The 24,890-nt window shown below is 44.5% G+C and overlaps 1 pseudogene; it reads right to left on the bottom strand.

Moving 5' to 3' along the window:
- Nucleotides 1-14,390: 14,390 nt before the first annotated feature.
- LOC133758818 (26S proteasome regulatory subunit 4-like) lies at nt 14,391-15,625 on the bottom strand (annotated as a pseudogene).
- Nucleotides 15,626-24,890: the final 9,265 nt, after the last annotated feature.

Below are 24,890 nucleotides of genomic sequence, written 5' to 3'. Positions count from 1 at the left end.
CCTGTGACAGAATGAATGGGCATGCCTGACGGGAGTCAGAGGCCAGAGTGCGTGTGCTCAAATCAATGGCGACAAGCCTGGTAAACATTTCCCAGGGGCAATAACTTGGTTTTTTATATATGTAATATGAATTATTAATATATTTAATATTATTGATATACTCGTATATTAATATCAGCAAAAATAATTTATCTGTGCTTATGACATTTTTATAAACGCACACTCATTCATCTCATTTATTGTTTTAATGACTCAGTTTTATTTACCAATTCAGTACATGTTCATTATTAATTGTTCCAATCCAGAAAAAAGAAAATCACATTTCAGAGATGGCCATTAACATCATTTTGTTACCCTTAAACATGCTGCCAAGAGGATCATACTGTGTATAGTGTTTTGAAATCTTTTTCATTGAACATTTTACTTTTCATTAAATATTATTAAGGGTTCTTCTATGGAGTATCTGTAATCTGTTCTGTTTGTTCACTATGAAAATTTAACTATTTTGGATGTTTATGCTGTCTCTAGTTTTTCAGTAGCGCTGAGAAAGTACTGTAACATGCGTCTGTTTAGACTTAACTATCTGCTTCAGAGAAATGTTTAAAAGTGAAATACCGGGCCAGCGCTGTGGCGGAGTGGGCATGGGCGCCAGTTCATGTCCCGGCTGCTCCTCTTTCAAACCAGCTCCCTGCTTATGACCTGGGAAAGCAGCTAAAAATGGGCCTGTAAACCTGCGTGGGAGACCTGGAAGAGGCTCCTGGCTCCTGGCCTCAGACCAGCCCAGCTCCAGCTATTGCGGCCATTTGGGCAGTGAACCAGCAGGTGGAAGTCCTCTCTCTCTGTCTCTCCCTCTGTCTGTCCATGGCTCTTCCTCTCAAATAAATCTTAAAAAACCATAGAAGTGAAATGTCTAAGTTAAGGAAGTTATAAACAGCAAAATCATCAGATGCGTGTTGGCGGGCTACTCTCTGGAATGTTTAGTACCAGTGTACTTACGTGTGCTTTAACACTGAAAAGAGAAAGTTTGTAGGTTTTCTTTCCATACAATGAGCAAATACCTGGTTTTCTCATTTGAAAGTTCGAGAGCTTGAGAGGGATTGAGGAAGGCAGATTTAATATCTGTTAACAGATGCTAACATGCAGGCAATGCAGTCCATGGAAACTGCCCCCCACCCCCTTGTCAGAACCAGGAGAGCTGCCCTCAGTGGAGACACAGACCCCTGCCACAAAATCTCCGACAGAGCCTCTTGCCAGTGCCCTGGAGCATGAGGAATGAATGGGGCTGGGCGTTAATGAGCAGAATAATAATTTTAAAAAGCGTATAGTATTGGTCTGCAACAGCAAATTGAGAGCGATGGGGTAGCGGCTTGCAGTGAGGATGGAGGTGCAGGCTCTTTGACCAGGCAGAGGGATGGATGTTTGGGGAAGAGACTTGGAGGACTGCTTTCCTTAGCTCTGATTGCTGTTTGACAGTTACTCAAATGTGGGGAAAATACCGGGTAAAGACCAATAAGGCTAAGGTGCTCTTTAGACTCACGACCGTTTTGCTAGTGCTTTGTCCAGAACGCCTGTGGCTAAAAGCCCAGCTGTTGTAAAGAAACAGTGGGAAATAAGTGTGTGGGAGGCATAGAGGAGGAAGATGTATGAAGTGGGGGCCAGCACTGTGGCTTAACAGGCTAATCCTCCGCCTTGCGGCGCTGGCACACCAGGTTCTAGTCCCAGTTGGGGCGCTGGATTCTATCCCGGTTGCCCCTCTTCCAGTCCAGCTCTCTGCTGTGGCCCAGGAAGGCAGTGGAGGATGGCCCAAGTCCTTGGGCCCTGCACCCGCAAGGGAGACCAGGAGAAGCACCTGGCTCCTGGCTTCAGATCAGCGAGATGCGCTGGCCGCAGCGGCCATTGGAGGGTGAACCAACGGCAAAAAGGAAGACCTTTCTCTCAGTCTCTCTCTCTCACTATCCACTCTGCCTGTCAAAAAAAAAAAGATGTGTGAAGTGGGAGCATTTTGTTGTTAAATTGTGAAGCAAAAAACATGTTAACTGCCTCCTTTCCTATGTTGTTGTAATTTTCTGTGAATCTTTTCAGCTGTTACCAATATGATATGATTATCATGTCGAGTCACATGTAAAAGGTGATGTGCTTACAAAATTGTCTTAAATATTCCTTCTTTAACCTGGGGAAATCTGTCTCCCTTATCAAATCCATGTTAATTCATTTGTCATAAGTTTTGAGTCTCTGATGTTGAACCTGGGAGAAAGATGCGTAATTTTAGAAACATTGAGTCCTGAGTGCAAAGTAACTGACATTTACAGTCATTACAGCAAGTGTGGGATTTCTGTTTGCTGAGTACATATTAGAGGATGGATATGCCCCCAGAATCTCAACAGATAGCTCTTTTGTCCTTAATTTAACAAATGCTGATGGAAAATGACCTCTCTGCCAGGCATCGTGCTAGGTACCAACAGTAGATAAATTAATAGATGGATTTAAAGACGGGATGGTGAACTGTATCTGCTCCCTTGTGCTCTTACTTTTGATGAGCTTGGACATCAGCCATGCCCAGCTCCTCTTTCGACAGAGGAGAGTCTCTAAGAGCAACGAACATTGACCACAGTCTGGGTAGGAAGCTAAGAGCGGATAGACTTTTCTGATCATCCCAGGCAATGAATTCAAGACTTGGGATTCTCCAAAAATGGGTCGAACTTCCTAAGAAGTCCACTAGAAACCTCTTGTTTAGAAGAGGACAACTAATGTGAGCGTTTGTGGGAGCTGGATGAGCTTGCTGCGGACAGAATTGAAGGGCAGGTGGAGTAGCTCCATTCATATAGGCTGTGTTGGGAAGAAGCAGGTGAGCATCCAAGTATGGAGATAATGACCTAGGTCCCCTGGTCAATGAAAACCCACAGCATGTTCCAACATGCAGCGATTCAGAAAGATACTAAGGAGATACTCACTGATACCTTAAACTCTTTGAGAAAAGGGCATTTAATAAAATGTAACTACTCAATATGAATGGAGAAAAAAAAATTGTGTATTATTAAATTCACTTTAGGATAAAACAAAGCCTAAATGAACATTGTGATAAAAATTTAATAGATTATAAATATTATAAACTACACAACATAGAAGTAGCAGTACAACTAGCAAAAACTAACACAATTTTTACAATTGAAGGATATTAAAAAGATGGTCTCAAGGTGATAGCTCAAGGAAGGTACTATGAAGTGTTTGTTAAAGATGTAACTGAGAATGGACAGGTATTCAGCAGGTCAAGGTACGTGGAGCACCCATGATTGGTTCAGCAGTAACTAGTGGCCAAGTTTTAATTTACAAAGGAGGGGCTGTTGCTTAAGAGACAACAGCCCCAGAGAAGCTGAGGAGAAGAGATGGGAGGAGGTATAAAGCTGTACTGCACAGGGGAAGGCTGTGTCTCAGGAAGTGGTAGCACTAAGGAACTGGGGCAAAGTGTTTCAGTACTCTGGGCTTACAGCTCCGTGAGCTGGGGAAGCTACAGTGGCATCTTGCAGTGAGTGAAGCAGGATGCCATGTCTGGGGAAGACCCAGTATAAGGAGCTCCTATAAAAGATGTCTCCAAGGAAAAACAATCTTAGCTAGCTGTACATTTTATTTTGGGCTACAGTGGAGAGATACATTTTTCCCTAATGAGAATAACTAAAAATATTAATATAACCAGTAAAAATTCTATGGTCTAATTTTGAGAGATAGCCCTACCTCCTTGGGGGATGAGATAGTAATTAATTTTTCACTTTTATGTTGGAAATCTGTACTTCAACAGATACTGCATGCAGTTCATCAGTCAAGAAAGCAGAAGTGAAGCAGGAGCCTGCATTGGGCCACAGTAGGTGAAGCTGCTGCCTGTGACGTCAGCATCTCGCTTAGCTCATTTCGGAGCACTGCTTCAAGTTCCAGCTGATCTGCTTCTGATTCAGCTCCCTGCTAATGTGCTGAGAAGGGAGTAGATGATGTCCCGACAACCTGAGTCCCTGTCACCCACCTGGGAGACCCAGATGGAGTTCCAGGCTCTTGGCTTCGGCCAAGTCCAGCCCCAGCCGTTGGGGTCATTTGGGGAGGTAACAAGTGGGTGGAAGATCTCTCTCTCTGTCTCTCTTTCTCTGTTTTTGACACTCTTTCAAATACACAAATAAATCTCAAAAAAAAAAAAAAACCAAGATTTATTTTTTGAAAGGTGGAGTTACAGAGAGGAAGAGGCAGAGAGAGAGAGGGAGAAGTGTTCCATTCATTCACAGGTTCACTCCCCAGATGGCTGCACTGACCAGGGCTGGGCCAGACTGAAGCCAGGAGCCAGAATCTTCTTCCGGGTCTCCCACATGCATGTAGGGATCCAAGCACTTGGGCTATCTTCCACTACTTTACCAGTGGAAGCTGGGAGCTGGATCAGAAGTGGAGCAGCCAGGATGTAAGCCAGCACCCATACAGGATGCTGGCACTGCAGACGGCTGCCTAACCCACTATACCACATTGCCAGCCGCACAAACAAACTTTTAAAAAAACCTGAATTTAAGTAAATCACATCATGTTATAAAGGGTAGAATGAAGAAAAACATGGACACAGAAGCAAATAAAACATGATAAACAGCAATTAATCTGAAGTATGAAAATAGAAGGTATAAGACTAAATGGCACAGAACAGTCGAGTATATGTCACATACAAATATAAACAGTATAAAAATAAAAATGTAAATGGTATTCTGATTACATAAGTATCATATAGTTAAAAATAAACTATGATTTACGAAATGAACACCAATAATGAAGTAACTCTAAAACATTATAATTAATGGAAAAGCAAAATAGTATAAGGGCAAGGATATATAGAAATCAGCAATTTTGACTAATATCAAACAATTATAAATTCAGGTAGATAGTATTAAAAGAAGAACGACAATTTCTGTCAATGAGTGTTTCAATAAACTATTAAAACACACCATCAGAATTCACAAATCAAAATGCTGAGACGTGTAAGAAGCAAAGGGAGGAAACACAGTGATGGCAGGAGGCTTTGACATGATGGGGGTCAAATGGATGAGTCTCTGACAGCAAAGAATACACCTTGTGCTCTGTACCTGTGATCTGTTATAAAACCACAGTTATTCTATAACATAACTGAAAAACTACAAGTGGCATATGACCATGTACATGTTTTTAAATGCCCAAAATCATTCTTTTTTTTTTTTTGACAGGCAGAGTGGACAGTGAGAGAGAGAGAGAGAGACAGAGAGAAAGGTCTTCCTTTTGCCGTTGGTTCACCCTCCAATGGCTGCCGCGGTAGGCGTGCTGTGGCCAGTGCACCGCGCTGATCCAATGGCAAGAGCCAGGTGCTTCTCCTGGTCTCCCATGGGGTGCAGTGCCCAAGGACTTGGGCCATCCTCCACTGCACTCCCTGGCCACAGCAGAGAGCTGGCCTGGAAGAGGGGCAACCGGGGCAGGATCGGTGCCCCGATCGGGACTAGAACCTGGTGTGCCGGCGCTGCAAGGCGGAGGATTAGCCTAGTGAGCCGCGGCGCCGGCCCAAAATCATTCATTTTTTAAAGCACACACACACAGAGAAGATTCCATGTGTCATTTGTTAGATTGGAAAAGACATAGCTCAAAAATACCGTCCAGGGGCGGCATTATGCCGTAGTAGGTAAAGCCGCCGCCTGCAGTGCCAGCATCCCATATGCGCGCCGGTTCAAGTCCCTGCTACTCCACTTCTGATCCAGCTCTCTGCTGTGGCCTGGGAAAGCAGTGGAAGATGGCCCAAGTTCTTGGGTCCCTGCACCCACATGGGAGACTCAGAAGAAGTTCCTGGGTCCTGGCTTCGAATTGGCGCAGCTCCGGTTGTTGCAGCCAATTGGGGAGTGAACCAACAGGTGGAAGACCTCTCTCTGTCTTTGCCTCTGCCTCTCTATAACTCTGCCTTTCAAATAAATAAATCTTTAAAAAAATCATCAAACTTAAAAATAATTGTCCTTTTACCTAGAAATTCTTCTTTGAAAATTCAGTTATGTTCATATACAACTGGCATGTTTATTGAGGTCTGAATTTATTTAAGTGAGAGCAAGACAGAAACAGAAAGAGAGAGGCAGAGAAAGCTCCCATCCAGTCGTTCCCTCCCCAGATGTCCCTCCAGGCTGGGCCTGGGCCAGGACCAGAGCAGAGAGATCAATCTGCATCTCCCATAAGGGTGGTAAGAACCCAATTACTGGAGCCATCACTCCGGCCTCCAGAGTCTACACTAACAGGAATCTGGAGTCAGGAGCCAGGGTCAGGAATCAGACCCAGGTCATTTAATATGGGAACAGCCACTTAACCACTAGGCTAAATGCCTGCTCCGTATTCAGGTTTTATTTGTAAGTAAAGCAACTATGTCATATGCATGAAAAGGAATGAGAAGGAAGGGGTTGAGCAGAAAAGAAGCAATGTTCAGCATGGGTTTTGTAGCATGTCGTGGTCTTTATTTATTTATTTATTTATTTGAAAGTCAGAGTTACGCAGAGAGAGAGAGAGAGGTATTCTATCTGATGGTTCACTCACCAGTTGGCTGCAACGGTCAGAGCTGAGCTGATCCGAAGCCAGGAGCCAGGAGCTTCTTCCAGGTCTCCCACATGGGTGCAGGGGCCCAAGGACTTGGGTCATCTTCTACTGCTTTCCCAGGCTACAGCAGAGAGCTGGATCAGAAGTGGAGCAGCCAGGTTTCGAACCGGCGCCCATATGGGATGCCGGTGCTTCAGACCACAGCATTAACCCAGTGCGCCACAGTGCCAACCCCAGCATATCATGTTCTGTACATGTGTATGTGTGGCATGTCGTGTTGTATACATTTTATGTGCACACAAACACCAATGGTTGCTTCAGGGGGAAGGACAGTTGCTTTTCATTTTGTCTGCTTCTGTACTGATTTCGTAATCACATCCCAACATTAGATCTGCAAACATTTAGAAGTGCAAAACAGTGACTGAGAAGGACACCTTAGGTACCTACGAGGCACTTGTGGGATAATGGAGAATACAAACGTTTACATCCGAATTCCATCACAGCATGGGAAATGATAAAATAGGCTTTTGTGGGTAAAGTGGAGGAATTGTCCCGATAGCTGTTGTCTTCTGCAGGTGGAAGAATGCATTGTGTGGTGGTGCTCCTTGTACTCTTCTTACTGGTAGCTTCCAGCTTTTTTTGGGAAAATGGACCTCCTTTACCAACATGAAACATGGAATTCCATTGTGCCTAACACTGCCACTCTCATGATCAAAGAAGACAAAAGCGAGCAAAAACTCAAGAGGAATTGTGTTTAAAATAGAATACACGGTTCTCACTGCGGGAAGAATGGGTCTTTGATAAACGCTTCCCGGGTATTTTCCCCCATTCTCTCCTTTGATTTCTAGTCAGCTTGCAGGCAGGATTGAGAACCATGTTCACCATGTGCTGCTATCAGTAATTTAAGTAAAAGTGCTCCCATTGATAGGGCCATGTGCGGTGTTTGTATTTTTAGTGACGTCTCCCCTCCAGGGCAGCGGTCTGGCCAAAGCTGTGTATGGTCTGTGGCTCTGACATTGCTGCTCCTGAGACACAGTGGTGACTGTGGGGTGGCAGTCGAGCTCAAGGCCATGTGCACAGTGTGACGTGCCTCCTTGCTTTGTGCTCGTCCAGTGCCTTTGATGATGTGCTCATCAAACAGTCCATTGTGGGAAACAAGAGACCACTTCATTCTGACGTGGACAGAAAGGGTGAATTACTGGGAAGCTTGAGGGAGTTAAGTTTCTCACAATAAACAAACAGTGTGGGAAGCATGGCCAGCAACATAATCCTGCAGAAACACATTGATCTCGGGCTTTCTCTGCATTGGCTGCTGGCGTTCGGAATTCCGCACTTCTGGCAGGAAAACAGGTGGATTGGTTGACTGTATGAAACACGATAGCGCTTTAGAAGGGTGAAAGTACGGTAGCTGGCCCCCATTTAAGTTTCAGAAATCTCAGATCCAATCTTGTTGTCTTTAATTCTAAAATGTACTCAGCTCCATCGTCATTTCCTGATTGGATTTTGAGTCTGCATGTTTCAGAAACTTTTTTTTTCTGTACTGTATCATTATCATCAGAGATACTTGAACATACATTTATTTTCTGTGTTTAGAGTTTATTTCCATTGTTACTGAGAAAAGTAAGTCCATGAATTAATGAGGTCAAGAGCAATATAGAAAAAACCCCAACTGTGTATCAGACAGGTCCTTGGGCGACCTCTTCAAGTTTGTAGTTGGAAGCATCCATAGCAGGACCTTCATAGACTGCTTCCCTAAGATCTCACAGCTAGTTTGCGACAGAAGCCAAAGGAAAAAATGGATAGAAAATAGCTAGGATAAGCATGAATACATAAGTTTTCTGAATGGTAGTCAGAGTAATATCAGCAATATATATTACATTTCCAAAAAAATTCTTCACTGAAATGTGGATCATAAAAATGACAGTCGGAATAGCAACATTTTTCATGATTCTATCTTCTCGTCTCTTCATTGATCTTTTATACTGTCACAATATTAGAAAGCTTCTATTTGAATATGAAACTACACCTCTTTCTGTACTCTGGTGTAGCAGTATTTTATCTTTATTTCAACTGCTTTATAAGAACACATAGCAGTACCAAGATTGCAACCTAACCTATGTTAAAGATAAATTGTAACTTATTTGCTTAAGATTTTTTTTTTTACAGATTTTCTCTTTCTTTCTTTTTTCTTTTTCTTTCTTTTAAATTTGAATGGCAAAGTGATAGAAAGCAGGAAAGACAGAAACAGATCTTCCATCTACTGGTTCATTCCCCAAATAGCTGTAACTGCTGGGGCTGGGCCAGGACAAAACCAGGAGTCCAGAACTGCATCCAGGTCTCCCCTGAAGGATCCTAAGCACCTGGACCATCATCTTCTATTTTCCCAGGAGCATTCGCAGGAGCTAGAAGGAAGTGGAGCAGCTGGCTCTCAAAGCGGAGCTCCAATGTGGGCTTGCCAGCATCCCAGATGGTGGCTTGACCCACTACACTGCAATGCAGGCTCTTCACTTAGGAATTTAATGTGATAGAATAGATGCTTAGATTTTTAATCCCATGCTCAAAATACGATTTTACAGTAATATTGAATTCCTGTTTTCATGCAAGAGATCTGAAAACATGCTTGCTTACTGTCTTATCCCCCTTGTGAACTCTCCAACCAATGTGGGATCCAGATTGTCATTCCTTGCTGAGCTGTGTGCTGCTTCCTTCCGTTCTTCGTAAACTCACGGTCAGTCTACTGCCCACTTCAGTAAGACACACGCAAGCCGGTACCATGGCCTAACAGGCTAATCCTCCACCTTGTGGCGCCGGCACACCGGGCTCTAGTCCCGGTCGGGGCGCCGGATTCTGTCCTGGTTGCCCCTCTTCCAGGCCAGCTCTCTGCTGTGGCCCAGGAAGACAGTGGAGGATGGCCCAAGTTTTTGGGCCCTGCACCCGCAAGGGAGACCAGGAGAAGCACCTAGCTCCTGGCTTCGGATCAGCGAGATGCGCCGGCTGCAGTGGCCATTGGAGGGTGAACCAACGGCAAAAAGGAAGACCTTTCTCTCTGTCTCTCTCTCTCACTATCCACTCTGCCTGTCAAAAAAAAAAAAAAAAAAGACATGCAGGCCAGTCGGCCACGCTTCTCAAAGCCCAGTGGAAATGCTCTTCGGATCCTCTCCTGTTCCTTGTGATAGGCACCCCCGCTCCTTTCATTACTACAGGGAATAAGAGCTAAATCCACTTTCCCTTAAATTCATCAGAGGTAATTTGATGGCTTACGGGAAGGTTGTTGCCAAGTTCTCTGCTTCTACTCCAACCTCAGTCCACGCTCCCTGGCCAATGTTTATGAATTCTGTTCAGCTCGGTGTCCCCACACTTAGCACAGCGTTTGTGGTGGTGCGTGTGTCCCCCGGGGAAGCTGCTGGCGTACCTGCCAATGTCCTAAGCTCTATGAGCATTCGATTTTCAGTACAATGAGGAGCATCAGTGGGAACAAGTGTTACTGTCCTCATTTCAGATAGGACAAAGCAGAGCTGAAATGACTCCTCCAAGGCAGGAGGAGGAGCCAGTCTGCCTTTAGATCCTGTGTTCCTGGCCCTAAGTGAGGCATACTCAAAAACAAGAATTTCATGGAACTGACTGATGTTGTTGAGTGCTTTCACAGACATGTGACCAAAATGCTGAAGGGAGGAGCAAAAACATGCTTAGGAAATGAGATCCGATAACTCCACAGATGGGGCTGTAGGTTATTTTTCTTTCATCTGTTAATTTGTTTTGTGTTATTTTAAACACCAAGGGAGGACTTTTTTGCTATACGTACAAAATGCTCTCAAGCTATGAGTCCTCCTAGAATAGCATGTGAAATTTAGGTTTGCAGTTTTCATCATTTTTGGATTATTTCTCTTGAAGTGGAGGATTCATTTTAATTAAAACAAGTAAGTTACACTTTGTTCAAATTTCTTCATTGCATTTCCATAAAATAAAAGTTAGCCTTTCAAATGTTTTCTATTGACTCTACAAGTATTTATGGGATATAGAGTAAAAATATCTCAGGTTTATTTAGCTCATCAAAATTGACAGTTTTGTTTTATTTCCCTCTAATTCTACAAGATAACAGGGAAAGTGAGAGGGTTCATTTTATGGATAAGTAAATGGGAAGAACTTAGGACTTATGACACACATGCAACACTTAGTGCAGTGTTGTTTTCATCGTGCTGTGTGCTTGTAAGAACTGCTGTACCAGCTACATGGCTGTGGATGTCTGTGCCTCTCCCTCAACTCCTAGGTGATCCAATAGCTGTTATGAAAGGGGACCATACAGTGCCATCAGCTAGATATGAAATAGGGTATCATTGTTACTAGAAAGGAATGGTTGTTTCTGGCTGAGAGAGCTGGGGGGGAGGGGGGCAGCAAGACCCAGAACAGGAATCATCACAATAGGATTTCTTTGGTTTCTAAAACAGGGTTTGCTCAGCTGTTACAGGCTCTCGTCTGCCACAAACACCTGGAGATTCTGGGGAAACAGAAGAAAACATTTTTTTTTAAAAATGGGAATATGTTAGAATGTTGCAAAATGAAAAAAAAAAAATAAGTAAGGGTAGTCTTCCTTTTGTAATGATTTGAAAGCTAAAGCAAGGGGCCAGTGCTGTGGCATAGTAAGAAAACCACTGCCTATGGTGCTGGCATCCCATTTAGATGCCACTTTGAGTCCTGGCTGCTCCACTTCCTTTTTTTTAAAAGAGTTATTTATTTATTTGAAAGGCAGAGTTAAAGAGAGGCAGAGGCAGAGAGAGAAAGGTCTTCCATCCACTTGTCAACTCCTCAGATGGCCACAACGGCTGGAGCTTAGCCAATCTGAAGCCAGGAGCCAGGAGCTTCCTCCAGGTCTCCTGCAGAGGTGCGGGGGCCCAAGGACCCATGCTATCTTTTACTGCTTTCCCAGGCCATAGGAGAGAGCTGGATCAGAAGTGGAGCAGGAGGAACTAGAACTGTAGCCCATATGGGATGCCGGCACTATAGGCGGCAGCTTTACCCACTATGCCACAGTGCCGGCCCCTGCTCCACTTCTGATCCTGCTTCCTGCCAATGCACCTGGGAAAGCATTAGAAGATGGCCCAAATTCTTGGGCCATTGCACCTGCACGAGAGACCCGGAAGAAGCTCCTGGCTCCTGGCTTCGAATTGGCCCAGCTCCAGCCATTGTTGCCACTGGGGGAGTGAACCAGTAACTCTACCTTTCAAATAAATAAAGAAAATCTTTGAAAAGAAAAAAGCTGACACAGTTGAAGTGGAGGCTAAAACTCAGGTGCCGGGAGCGCAGATCCACAGTGAGGTCCTTCAGGCCTCGAATCTGAAGATTTAATGTCCACATAGAAACAGAAATCAAGCCTGTTGTCCATCAAGGAGAGCCAAAAATCATGCACAAAGGAGGGAGGAACTGCTCGTTCCATGAAAGGGAGCTGCAAAAAGTAGCCCCAAGATGGCCAGGAATGGCCTGGGCCCCAGTAGGAAGACATCTCAAAGCACCACCCTGCATCATGGTACATCATTCACCTGGTAAAATAACCATCAAGATGCAAATTGGCCGTGAAAATTGGGCAGGTGTCCCTAAGGATACCAGATAGTAAATCAGTTTCTGGAGTGTCTCTGCCGCCACCCAAGTCACACGGGAGTATCAGAAATAAAAGTGACTTCTAACAGTGAGCTCACCACAGAAACTTAAAAACATAAGGAGATCATATTCCATGGGTAGGAATCAGCAAACACAGCACATGGAAGAGCTACATCTCCAAGAAGCTGAGATAGGAAAGCAATCTGAAATAGGAAGTGACATAACTATGCTTAGATTAAACAGGGCATGGGAGATGAAGTGGAATCTTTGCTTTGCATCTCACATCCAAATTCTGACTCTTTAAAAAGAGACTTCTGGGGGCCGGCGCCATGGTGCAGTTGGTTAATCCTACCTGCGGCACCGCCATCCCCTTAGGGGCGCCGGTTCCAGTCCCGGCTGCTCCTCTTCGGATCCAGCTCTCTGTCTCTCCCTTTCATTGTAACTCTCCCTCTCAAATAAATAAAATCTTTAAAAAATAAAATAAAAAGGGACTTTTGTGACATTGTTTGGAGACCCGTTTTTATGCTTAAGAAGAGAGCTTCTGAGCCCCCCGGGTAAATAGCTACTGGCTACTGTGGTTGCCTCTTGTCTCCTACATCTTGCTCCTGGGCAGTGTTATCCCCTCCTCAGGCACCCACGGCATCTTAGGAGAATAGTGAGGGCACTTTTGCTGTAACAGACTGGCAGTGTAGTGCAGTTCTAGGCCAATCACTTTAGCCAGGCTCTCACTCTCAGAACAGGATTCTTAAGTGAGGTAGCAATGACTATGACCCCAGATTCTAGGGAGTACCTGGCTAAGTCTCTGATTGGTTCTTTAGAAATGTGTCCCTTGCTTTGATTAAAATGAGGCTAGGATTAGCAGCCATGCGGATGGAGAGGAGTAACTCCATGGCCGTCTTTCTCTTTGCAGAAATACCACCCGTACTTCTTTTTTGACCACTTCATCCCATAGTCGGTCCCCCAGCCTGGGCTCATTGCTGAAGTGTATGATGATCCGTGGTTGTACAACCAGCCTCACTTTCTCTGAGCACAGCCAGCAAAGATGCTCATTGCCGAGTTGTGAGACCTCAGCTGCAGCATCAAGATGATAAAAACAAGTCGGAGTTAGTACCTGTTTCCCACACACACACCCCATCTGAACACACAATTTGAACCCTCGAAAAAACACAATGCAAGTTTCAAAGTGTATCAAAGAAGTGACTAGATACAGACTGCATTCTTGTGCCTCAATACAATAAAATTAGAAATTAATTAAAAAACCCTCCTATGATTGGAAAGCCTAAATCGAAGGAGAGTAAAAGAAATTAGAAAATAGAGCGGAGTTATAAAAACAATCACTATATGTCAATATTTGTGTTCCTAAAATTTAAATAAAAAAATTTAATGTATGTGCTAGGAAAACATTTTACATATACATAGTAAGGATTTAATCTTACCAATACCTCTAAGATGTTGCTTACAGATTTTATTGCTTTGGAGAGTATGTATTTGCTATACCTTTTCAGAAAAAGAAAAAAAAAAAACCTTTTTCATCTTAATTCTTGAATATCAAGTAGAGTCTTATTTTTTGCATGGTTAAAGTAAAAACAAGCAAATTATTCTCTAAATATGGTGAGGGGCAGGATTAGGCACCGTGGTTGACACTGCTTGGGATGCCTTCATCCCCTGTCAGATTCACGGCCCTGGATGATTCCGGTCCAGCTTTCTTCTAATGTACATCCTGGAAGGAAGCAGGTGATGGTTCAAGTATTTGGATCCCTGCCACCCATATGGGAGACTGAGAGTGGGTTCGGGGCTCCTGGATCAGCTTGACCCAGCCCTGGCTTTTGGCAGGCATTTGGAGAGTAAACTAGTAGAGCAAAGATTCTGTCTCTGTCTCTCTCTCTCTCTCTCTCTCTTTTATTCTCTCATTCTCTCTCTCTCTCTCTCTCTCTCTCTCTATCTCTATCTCTATCTCTATCTCTTCCCTCCTTCCCCCCTTTTGCCTTACAAATAAATTTTTTTAAAAAGTTTAAAAATACTGATGCTAGTATTTATGTATTATTAAAATCAGTGTTTTTTGGTACGGAAAAGAGCACACTTGACTGGGAAGCAACTGGAATGAGCAGTGACCAAAGGACACCTCAGACTCAAAGATACACAGGATATTTGCTAACAAGAATCAACTGGAACATGGGTTTCTCCGCACCTCCCTTGGGGGTAAGGAAAACTAAAGGCAGCCGAGGTCCACTAGAGATAGCGCCTCATTGGGTGCCTTGTTTTTTATAAAGGACATCCTGTTTTGATTTTTTGAGGACTTTGTTTGCTGCTTTCATTCTGCATTCTCTCAAGGCCATCAGACAGATGGCCATCTTCTGTACAGATTGCCTTACTGTCAGCACTGGAGAGCTCATCGTTAGCCATGGTCACATCCTGCAGGGTTGCATCCTCAGCCAGTGTCATCTTGCTTGTGGGAATCTGAAAGTTGCACTTCTAAGACTTGTCATCTCACAGGGGGAAGCCAGTCTTCCTGTCAATGCAGCCTGGTCTGATAAGTGCTGGATCCAAAGTTTCGGTTTGATTGGTGGCCATGACAACTTTGATGTCTCTTCATGAATGAAATCCATCCAGCTGGTTCAACAGTTGCAGCATTGTTGGCTGAATTTCTCTCTCACTGCCAAAAATTGAGTCATATCTTTTTGTCCCAATAACATCAGTTTCATCAGTAAACACCACGGATGGTGCATGTTCTCTGGCAACATGAAAGAATTCCTGCACCAGCTTGGGCCCATCACCTAGGGACTTCTGAATAAGTTCAGAAGTGGTCTGGATTGCCACTGCTTAGGCCAACAAGGTTTTACCTGTGTCCGGTGGACCCTACAGAATGACCCCCTTGGGTGGCTTTATCCGCATTTCTTTATAATCTTCTGGGATGGGTGATTGGAAGCTCCACAGATTGCTTCGTTTCCTGGATTTGTTTGTCCAAGCCCCCAGTAACAGCATAGATCTCAGAGGGGCCTTTTCCACGTTGGTCACTACAGCCAGGTGGTCCTTGTGACCTGTCAGCAACCCATCGCAGCATGCACCTTGTGGTGAGCAGCACCGAGCAGCCTGGTTTCAGCAGGTCCTTGTCCACAGAGGAAAGGGTGCTGACCCCGCGTCTGACCCCACAGATGGTGACACATGACGTGGTTGGCATCCACAATCCCCTCCAAGGATCCTCCTGCCACTGGCTCTCTCTCCAGTCATCCATCTTGGTCTTTCCTCCTCCTGCTTTTCTTCACATGGTTCCGTTTGTTCCTGATGTCTACTGAATTCTTGCTCCATGAGAAGACAGTCTTTAATTCTAACTTCTACCTTTTTAGCCAGCACTGAGTGCGAGGTGGCACCCATGGCAGTTTGCTGGCAGCGTCTGGTCCTGTAGTTTCTGCTTTTCTGCTCTCTGGTCCTTGTCATCCTTCTTGCCACCTCCAGGGCTGTGACCACTACTCTGCTTCTGACCCACTCCAGCCACCACTGCGGGAAGTCAAAATAAATACTGTGTTAAAATCAGTTTGTTGGCCAGCGCCGTGGCTTAACAGGCTAATCCTCCACCTTGCGGCGTCGCTACACCGGGTTCTAGTCCCGGTTGGGGTGCCGGATTCTATCCTGGTTGCCCCTCTTCCAGGCCAGCTCTCTTCTATGGCCCGGGAAGGCAGTGGAGGATGGCCCAAGTGCTTGGGCCCTGCACCCCATGGGAGACCAGGAGAAGCACCTGGCTCCTGGCTTCGGATCAGCAAGATGCGCCGGCCGCAGCGGCCATTGGAGGGTGAACCAATGGCAAAAAGGAAGACCTTTCTCTCTCTCTCTCTCTCTCTCACTATCCACTCTGCCTGTCCAGAAATATATATATATATATATATATATATATATATATATCAGTTTGTTCTCTTTATTCAGGTGCACACATGAGGGTAACTTTCCTGCGTTTTAAATATCTATGAAAATTCAGTTTTTAAAGAATGCGTAGCCAACAAACATAGTCAAATACTGAGAGCACAGGACAGGGGAAGAATTGTTTTAAAAGCTGTGAGCTCCCCCTACCGGCCAAAGAGAGAAATTTCCATAAACAGCAGGAGAACTTCAATTAAGTGATGAAACTCCAAAAAAGTTTTAAAGTTCTTGCAAACATTCCGACCGCTGCTTACTTTTAGTGGAGTGTCCACGGAGGTAGAAAAATCAGGGAACAGAGAAGTTTCTGGGGGACGTCCTGTCCTTTCTGCCTACGCTACTCTTGAGTGGCACACTCTCTCTCCCCGGGTGGATGTTCACAAAAATGACATAAGTATGTTTCCCAACCAAGAGATTAAATTATTACAGTCATGGAATTTAGATTTCTCTGAATGAGGTTCTCATATGATTTGATCCAATCTATCATTTTGTGCTTACAAAAATATAGCAAACTTTTTTTTTTTTTTTTAAGATTTATTTGTTTATTTGAAAGAGTTACACAGAGGAGAGGCAGAGAGAGAGAGGTCTTCCATCTGCTGGGTCACTCCCTAACTGGCCACAACGGCCGGAGCTGCGCCGATCCAAAGCCAGGAGTCAAGAGCCAGGAGCCTCCTCCTGGTCTCCCACATGGGCGCAGGGGCCCAAGGACCTGGGTCATCTTCCACCATCTTCCCAGGCCATAGAAGAGAGCTGGACTGGAAGAGGAGCATCGCATATGGGATGCCGGCGCCACAGGCGGAGGATTAACCCACTGCACCATGGCGCCGGCCTCAACAATTCTTCTTGAGGGGTGGGAAATTGAAATCATTGGGAAAATGACCCCAAAATTGGAGAGAGGAGAATCAGGGCTTATCAGAAGCAGAAAGCTGCTCCAGACCGTTACTGAGAGGAAATGATGCTATAATTGATGAAATCCTGGAGGCTCCCGATGAAGAAGCCTCCAGGGGGCTCAGTTGCACCCCCCACCCATGTTCATGAGTTTAGCATCCGTGAGTCCCCAGGTTCTCAAGGTGAAGGCCAGCAAGGGGCAAAAACAACCATTTTGAAATAAGTCGGGGTGTTCTACTCCCCTAGCAACTAGCAGCAGCCTGCCCTTTCCAGCACCTAAGCTCCTGGGGTCTCTACCAGAGCTAAACTGACCTGGGGAAGGGAGCTGTCTGGCTCCAGCCCCCACCGATCTTCCCCTCGCTAAGGGCAGGGGCCAAGTAAACGTGGCTGAGGAGCCTGGAAGCCGGATTCGAGACTGATGGAACAATTCCCCTCACCCCGCACCTGGCCTTCCCATTAATAAGCATTCTGGGCCGGTGCCACGGCTCACTAGGCTAATCCTCCGCCTGCGGCGCCGGCACACCGGGTTCTAGTCCCGGTCGGGGTGCCGGTTCTGTCCCGGTTGCTCCTCTTCCAGTCCAGCTCTCTGCTGTGGCCCGGGAGTGCAGTGGAGGATGGCCCAAGTGCTTGGGCCCTGCACCCCATGGGAGACCAGGAGGAAGCACCTGGTTCCTGGCTTCGGATCAGCACAGGGAGCCGGCCGTAGCGGCCATTGGAGGGGAGAACCGATGGAAGGAAGACCTTTCTCTCTGTCTCTCTCTCTCTCTCTCACTGTCTAACTCTGCCTGTCCAAAAATAAATAAATAAAAGAAATAAAATAAGGATTCTATATAAGGACTGGAACTGCAACAGAAAGAACTGCAAACCTCAGGCTCATTTAAGAAGGACACACAGGACACCAGACAAAAACACCAGTCCTGGACACCTACAGCTACTGAAAGCAGTAGATACAAATTCCCGGTCAGATAAATGTAAAATCCCACAGAAAGGTTGTGTTCACTTTCACTCTTTTCCTTGGAACTTCATGTCCAGCTCTCAACAACAACAACATTACAAGACATAAAAAAGGTGAGAAATCCGGTCTGGGGGAACAGAGCAAGCATCAGAACCAGTCTCAGAGATGGCAGAGATTTTGGTATTAACAGACTTAGAATTTAAATTAATTCTGATTCATTTGCTGAACCCACCAAAATTATCTTTCAAAAGTGAAAGGTAAATAGATTCTCAACAACAACAATTGAAGGAATTTTTATCTAGTAGATTTGCCCAGAACGAAATGTTAAGAGAAGTGCTTCGGAAAGAAAGCAAATGATACAGCCTTGTAACTATGATTTCCATAAGGAAAGGAAGAGCATTAGAGAGAAGTAAATGAAAGAAAAATACAGTCTTAGATTTTTCTGAGTTGATCAAATGACATCTGATTCAAAAGAATAATAGCAACAATGTATTGAGTGACTGTAGCTCGTGGGTAGGCGAACTGAGTGAAGCAGGGATGGGAGAGAGGAGTGTGTATTATTCATTGAGTGGTGTAGTGATTGTTTGGAAATGGACTTGGATTAGCTGTAACTGTAAATTGCCACCCTTAAGGTAAACAGTTAAATAAGATGTGTAAAGTATAACTTAGAGAGGAGAGAAAATGCAATCATATGTGTTCAACTAAAATCATAAAAGACATGAAAGAATAGAAGATCAAGATATAGAATAAATGCAAGAAATGGAAAACCATAATTAAGGTAGACATCAATGCAATATTATAAATAATCATGTTAAACATCAATAGCCTGATTATATCACTTAAAAGACAGAGACTATCACATTGGATTAAAAAAGACCCAATTATGTATTGTCTACCCAAAGCCTTTGAGATTTATTATATATTTGAAAGTCAGAATTAAACAGAAAGAGGAGAGAGAGAGAGAGAGAGAGAGAGGTCTTCCACCCACTGGATTACTCCCCAATTGGCTGCAACAGCTGGAGCTGTGCTGATCTGAAGCCAGGAGCCAGGAACGACTTCTGGGTCTCCCACGTGGGTGCAGAGGCCCAAGGACTTCTTCTACTGCTTTCCCAGGCCATAGCAGAGAGCTGGATCAGAAGAGGAGCAGCCGGGACTTGAACTGGGGTCAATATGGGATGGCAACACCGCAGGCAGAGGATTAACCTATTGTGCCACAGAGCTGGCCCCTCAAAGTCTTTAAATATAAGAACACAGTAAAACTATAGGAATGGAAAGAGAGACACCATCAATTATTAGTAGTGTTAACTAATAAAAAAAACTTTGAAGCTGCTATATCAATGCCATGTAAAGCAGACTTGAGAGCAAGAAATATTTTCAGGGGTAAAAGAGGACATGATGTAATGACCCAGGAGTCATATATCAAACAAGACATAACAACTCTTCCCCTGCATGTGTTGGATAACACAACGTGAAAATACATGAACCGAAAACAGACAGAACTGAGAGAAGAAATAAATGGACCCAGTCTCCACATCCCTCAATAAGTAGTTGGCAGATCCTGAAAACAGAAAATCAGTAACTACATAAGTGAAGTGAACAGTGCCATCAATCAACTGCATCTAATTGTATTCAGAGAATACATCACCAACAGTAGAATATGGATTCTTAAGTTTGCGTGGAACGTGTGCTAAGGTGGACTGTATTCTGGGCCATGAAACATATCATACAATATTAAAAGAATAGAAATCATGAAATCTATGCTATTATGATGGAATTGAACTAGATACCAATTACAGAAAGTCACGTGGAAAATCCTCAAATGCTTGTACGTCTAAGGGTCAAAGAAGTCCCAAGGGATACTAAAACGTATTTTGAACTAAAAATGAAAATAAAGGTTAAACTTAACAAAAAAGTGTGGGATGCAGCAAAAGCATTGCTTAGACGGAAATGTATAGCATTGAATTCATACATCAGAAAAGAACATCCTAAAATCAGCAGCGAAGCTCCCACCTAACGAAAGTAGAGAAAGAGAGCAAGTTAAATCCAAGAAAGCAGAAGAAAAATAATAAACATCAGAACAGAAATCAATAAAATTTAACATAGAAAAGCAATGGAGAAAAATCCATGAAACAAAAAGCTGATCCTTTGAGAGGATCAATACAGTGACAAACCTTTAGCTGGGCTAAGAATAAAAAGAGAAAATGCAACATAATATCAGAAATAAAAGAAAGGCCATCACCACTGATCCCCTGGATACTGGAAGGATAATAAAGAAATATTAGGAACAACTCCGTGCCCTAACATTTGCTAACTCGGATGAAAGAAAACAACTCATTGAGTGAAACAATCTGTTTCTTAATAATCTAAATCAAGATTCAATATGAGGGAACAAATAAGCCAACAGAAAATGATGGAAAGCTCTAAATTGACACAGCACTAAAGATATCCAGACGGCAAACAAGTAAATGAAAAGATCCTCTACATCCTGTGTTAGGGAATTACAAGTTAAAGTGATAATGAGCGGCCAGTATTGTGGCATAGCAGATTGGACTGCCGCCTGCGATGTTGGCATATCCCATATGGGCTCTGTTTTGTGTCCTGGCTGCTCCACTTTTGATCTAGGTCCCTCCTAATAGCCTGAGAAAGCAGTGGAAGATGGCCTAAGTCCTTGGACCCCTGCACCCATGTGGGAGACCTAGAAGAAGCTCCTGGCTCCTGGCTTCAGATCGGCCCAGCTCTGACCATGTTCTACTGCTTTCTCAGCCATAGCAGAGAGCTAGATCAGAAGTGGAGCAGAGGCCAGCACCGTGGCGCACTTGGTTAATCCTCCGCCTGCGGTGCCGGCATCCCGTATGGGTGCCAGATTCTGTCTTGGTTGCAGCTCTTCCAGTCCAGCTCTCTGCTGTGGCCTGGAAAAGCAGTGGAGGATAGCCCAAGTCCTTGGGCCCTGTACCTGAATGGGAGACCAGGAAGAAGCTCCTGGCTCCTGGCTTTGGATCGGCATAGCTCCGGCTGCTGCAGCCATTTGGAGAGTGAACCATCGGAAGGAAGACCTTTCTCTCTGTCCGTCTCTCTCACTGTCTGTAACTCTACCTGTCAATAATAAATAAATAAATCTTAAAAAAAAAAGTGGAGCAGCTGGAACTCAAACCAGCGCCCAAATGGGATGCCAGCACTGCAAGTGGTGGCCTTACCTACTATGCCACAGCACCAGCCCCAACTCTTAGATCTTTTTTTTAAAAAAATTTACTTATGTATTTGAAAGGCAGAGTTACAAAGAGGTAGAGGGAGAGACAGAAAAGTCTTCCATCTGCTTGTTCACTTCCCAGTTGGGTACAACGGCCGGAGCTATGCTGATCCAAAGCCAGGATCCAGGAGCTTCTTCCAGGTCTCCCACATGGGTGCAGGAGCCCAAGGACTTGGGCCATCTTTTACTGCTTTCCTAGGCTATAGCAGAGAGCTGCATCAGAAGTGGAGCAGCCGGGTCTCAAACCGGTGCCTGTATGGGATGCCAGCACTGCAGGTGGCAGCTTTACCCACTATACCACAGCACCGGTCCTGCCAACCCTTATATCTTAAAGACTGATTTTTATCACCAGAAAGGAAACATAATATTTACTTCCTGGAGTTATTTCGGGTTTGAGTGTGGCAGCATATGAAAAACTCCAGTGAGAGCCTATGACACACCAGACTTTCCAAATATATGAACTCTTGGCCGGCGCCGTGGCTTAACAGGCTAATCCTCCACCTTGCGACGCTGGCACACCAGGTTCTAGTCCCGGTCGGGGTGCCGGATCCTGTCCCGGTTGCCCCTCTTCCAGGCCAGCTCTCTGCTGTGGCCCGGGAGTGCAGTGGAGGATGGCCCAAGTGCTTGGGCCCTGCACCCTCATGGGAGACCAGAAGAAGCACCTGGCTCCTGGCTTCGGATCAGCGTGATGCTCTGGCCGCAGCGGCCATTGGAGGGTGAACCAGCGACAAAAAGGAAGACCTTTCTCTCTGTCTCTCTCTCTCACTATCCACTATGCCTGTCAAAAAATAAATAAATAAATAAAAGAAGAATTAACACCAAATATATGAACTCTTTTAGTTTTCCCATATTTGTGGATGTTAGTACTTGGATGGCACCAAATACTGCAGGACAGGATAGGATAAGAAATTACAAAAAGTGGTAGTGGAGGCAAAAGTACAGTGGAAGACGCAGGGAATGATCTAACAAGGGGATCGAACTTTGGCCTAAAAAAGAGCCCTGTCAAGGTAGTATTGAGCAATACTTCAAATAAATTAAGCAAATAGAGCATTGAACTGGTTTGACATTGATAAATTAAAAGTAGATCTATTTTATTAAACCATTTTTACTTGCTAATTTGAGAGATGATAGAGAGAGAGAGATAGAAAAATGAAGAGGGAGGGAGGGAGAGAGAGAGAGAGCACGCGAATGAGCGAGCACTGTGGATGGTCTCCAGAGAGCTAAACCTAGCAGCAGGAGTTCTATTCAGGTCTCCCACAATGGTGTAGTAAAACCAACTCCTTGAGCCATCGCTGCTGCTCTCCAGGATCTGCATTAATAGGAAGCAGGAACTGGGAGTTGAACTCCGGTACTCAGAGGTGCCAGTGGCTACACTGCTGGGCCAAACACCGGCCCCTAAGTGGCATTTTTAATGAGCAGCAAGGGATAATAGGAGCTAATTGCTTGTCCTTCTAGCCTTTCCCTGTGAGCATGCTGTGCAGTGCTGTCCAACAGGATGTTGTAAAGTGAGGGAAATGTTGTCCGCTCTCTCTCTAATACAGCAGGCATTTTCCAAACGTGGCCAATAAGCACTTGAGATGCAGCTACCATGACCGAGAGCTAAAACATTTTTATTTTAATTTAAATAATCACGTACTGCTAATACTGTCAAATTGAACAATTTAGACAATTTTAAAAAATAAGCAAGAGGATCAAAGAGGAAATCAAAACGAAAATTAGCAAATACTTTGAACTGAAGGAAAACGAAGATGTAGTTTAATGAAACTTAGGGGATATAGCTAGAACAATGCCTAGAGGGAAAGTTCTGTGTGCTCGGGCTTCAGACAGCCACTCGGCACCCCAGCTTAAGACAGGAGTAAGGAAGAACTAAATCGAAAGTGAATGAGGGTGGGGCTGGCGCTGTGGCACAATAGGTTAAAGCCTGGCCTGAGGCGCTGGCATCCCATATGGGCGCCGGTTCGAGTCCTGGCTGCTCCACTTCTGATCCAGCTCTCTGCTATGGCCTGGGAAAGCAGTAGAAGATGGCCCAAGTCGTTGGGCCCCTGCACCCATGTGGGAGACCTGAAAGAAGCTCCTGGCTCCTGGCTTCAGATCAGTACAGCTCTGGCCATTGCGGCCCGTTGGGGAGTGAACCAGCGGATGGAAGACTTTCTCTGTCTCTACCTCTCTCTGTAATTCTTTCAAATAAGATAAAATAAATCTTTTTTAAAAAGTGAATGAGGGCAAAAATAATAAGGATCAGAGCAGAAATTTTTATGAGAAAGAGATTAGACAAACAATAAAGAAAGTAAGGAGTGCAGACTAACGATAGTAAAAACAGAAATGAAAGAGGGGGTGTTACTCTGACCGTGAAGAAGTAAAACAGATTATGTGGAAAGGCTATGAATGGATAATAGCAAGTGTCAGCAAGGATGTGCAGAAGTTAAATACCCTACATTGCTGGTAATGTACTAGTGGACTAGCATAACCATTTGCAAAAGCATCTAACTTGCTCCAAAGTTAAACATGGAGTTACCATATCATCCAGAAAGGTGCTCCTGGGTAGTGTACACACAGGAGAAATGAAAACATACATTCACACAAAGCTGAGTACATGAATGCTGATAACAGCACCATTCAGGGCAGCCAAAGTGTGGAAACAATTCAGCTGTCCGTCAGCTGATGAATGCATCAATAAACTGTGCTGTATATTTATATAATGGATTTTTCCAGCAGTAAAAAGAAGTGCTGATACTTGTTACGATTGGATAAATATTGGAAATACATTGGGTGAAAGCAGTCATTCAGAAAGTCCGTGTTATATGATTCCATTCATGTAGCATAGGCAAATCTTTAGGGACAGAAAGAAGATTAATGGTTCCCTAGGACTGGGAGTGGGATTAGGTAGGGATTTGAGCAGATGATCCTTAGGGGGTTCAAGGCGTCATTTTGGGGGGATAATGAAAATGTTGTAAAATTATGGTGATGGACTCACAGTTCTGTGACTCTGCTGAAGCCATTTCCTTTCGATTGAAAGATTTATTTATTCTTGAAAGGCAGAGCTACAGAGACAGAGATGTTCCATCTTCTGGTTCATTCCTGAACTGGCCACAATGGCCAGAGCTGGGCCAGACTGAAGCCAAAAGCTGGAGCTGCATCTGGGTGTCTCACACAGGTGCAGGGGCCCAAGCACGTGGACCATCTACTGCTGCTTTTCCAGGCACATTTGCAGGGAACTGGATTGGAAGTAGAGTAGTCAGGACTTGAACTAGAGCCCACATGGGATGCTGACAGTGCAGGCAGGGGCTTAGTCCACTGTGCTACAATGCCCGCTTTGATTTGCTCATTTAGGTGGAGGGGATGTATGGTATGTCAGCTATGTTTTGCACAGCTGGTTTTTCAAGAAACAAGCAGATGAAAGGGAGCAACTGCTTCAGCACTAACAATGTGGAAGGTCGTGGCTTCTTCAACAATGCCGGCGCTTTATTCCTGACATTCATTCCAAATCGTGCCGTGAGCCCTGAGCATGGCACCCAGGTCTCCTCCGACAGGCCCAGGCCCAGCTTGTTAACTGCCTGCTGTCAACCCCTACTTCACAAAGCGCAACAGGAGCTGCATCTGCTAGTCTCATCACACAACTGGTGATTTGTCTCTTTTGAGAAATTTGCTTTTCTACTTACAAAATTGAATTCATGTTGCTTAGTGTTGTGTAAAATTTGAATCTGATGATCATAATAATATGGTGCACCTTTAGTTTTGATATGA

Source organism: Lepus europaeus, chromosome 4 (assembly GCF_033115175.1).
Source record: "Lepus europaeus isolate LE1 chromosome 4, mLepTim1.pri, whole genome shotgun sequence".
Lineage (NCBI taxonomy): Eukaryota > Metazoa > Chordata > Mammalia > Lagomorpha > Leporidae > Lepus > Lepus europaeus.
This window is presented reverse-complemented; position numbering and strand designations above follow the sequence as displayed.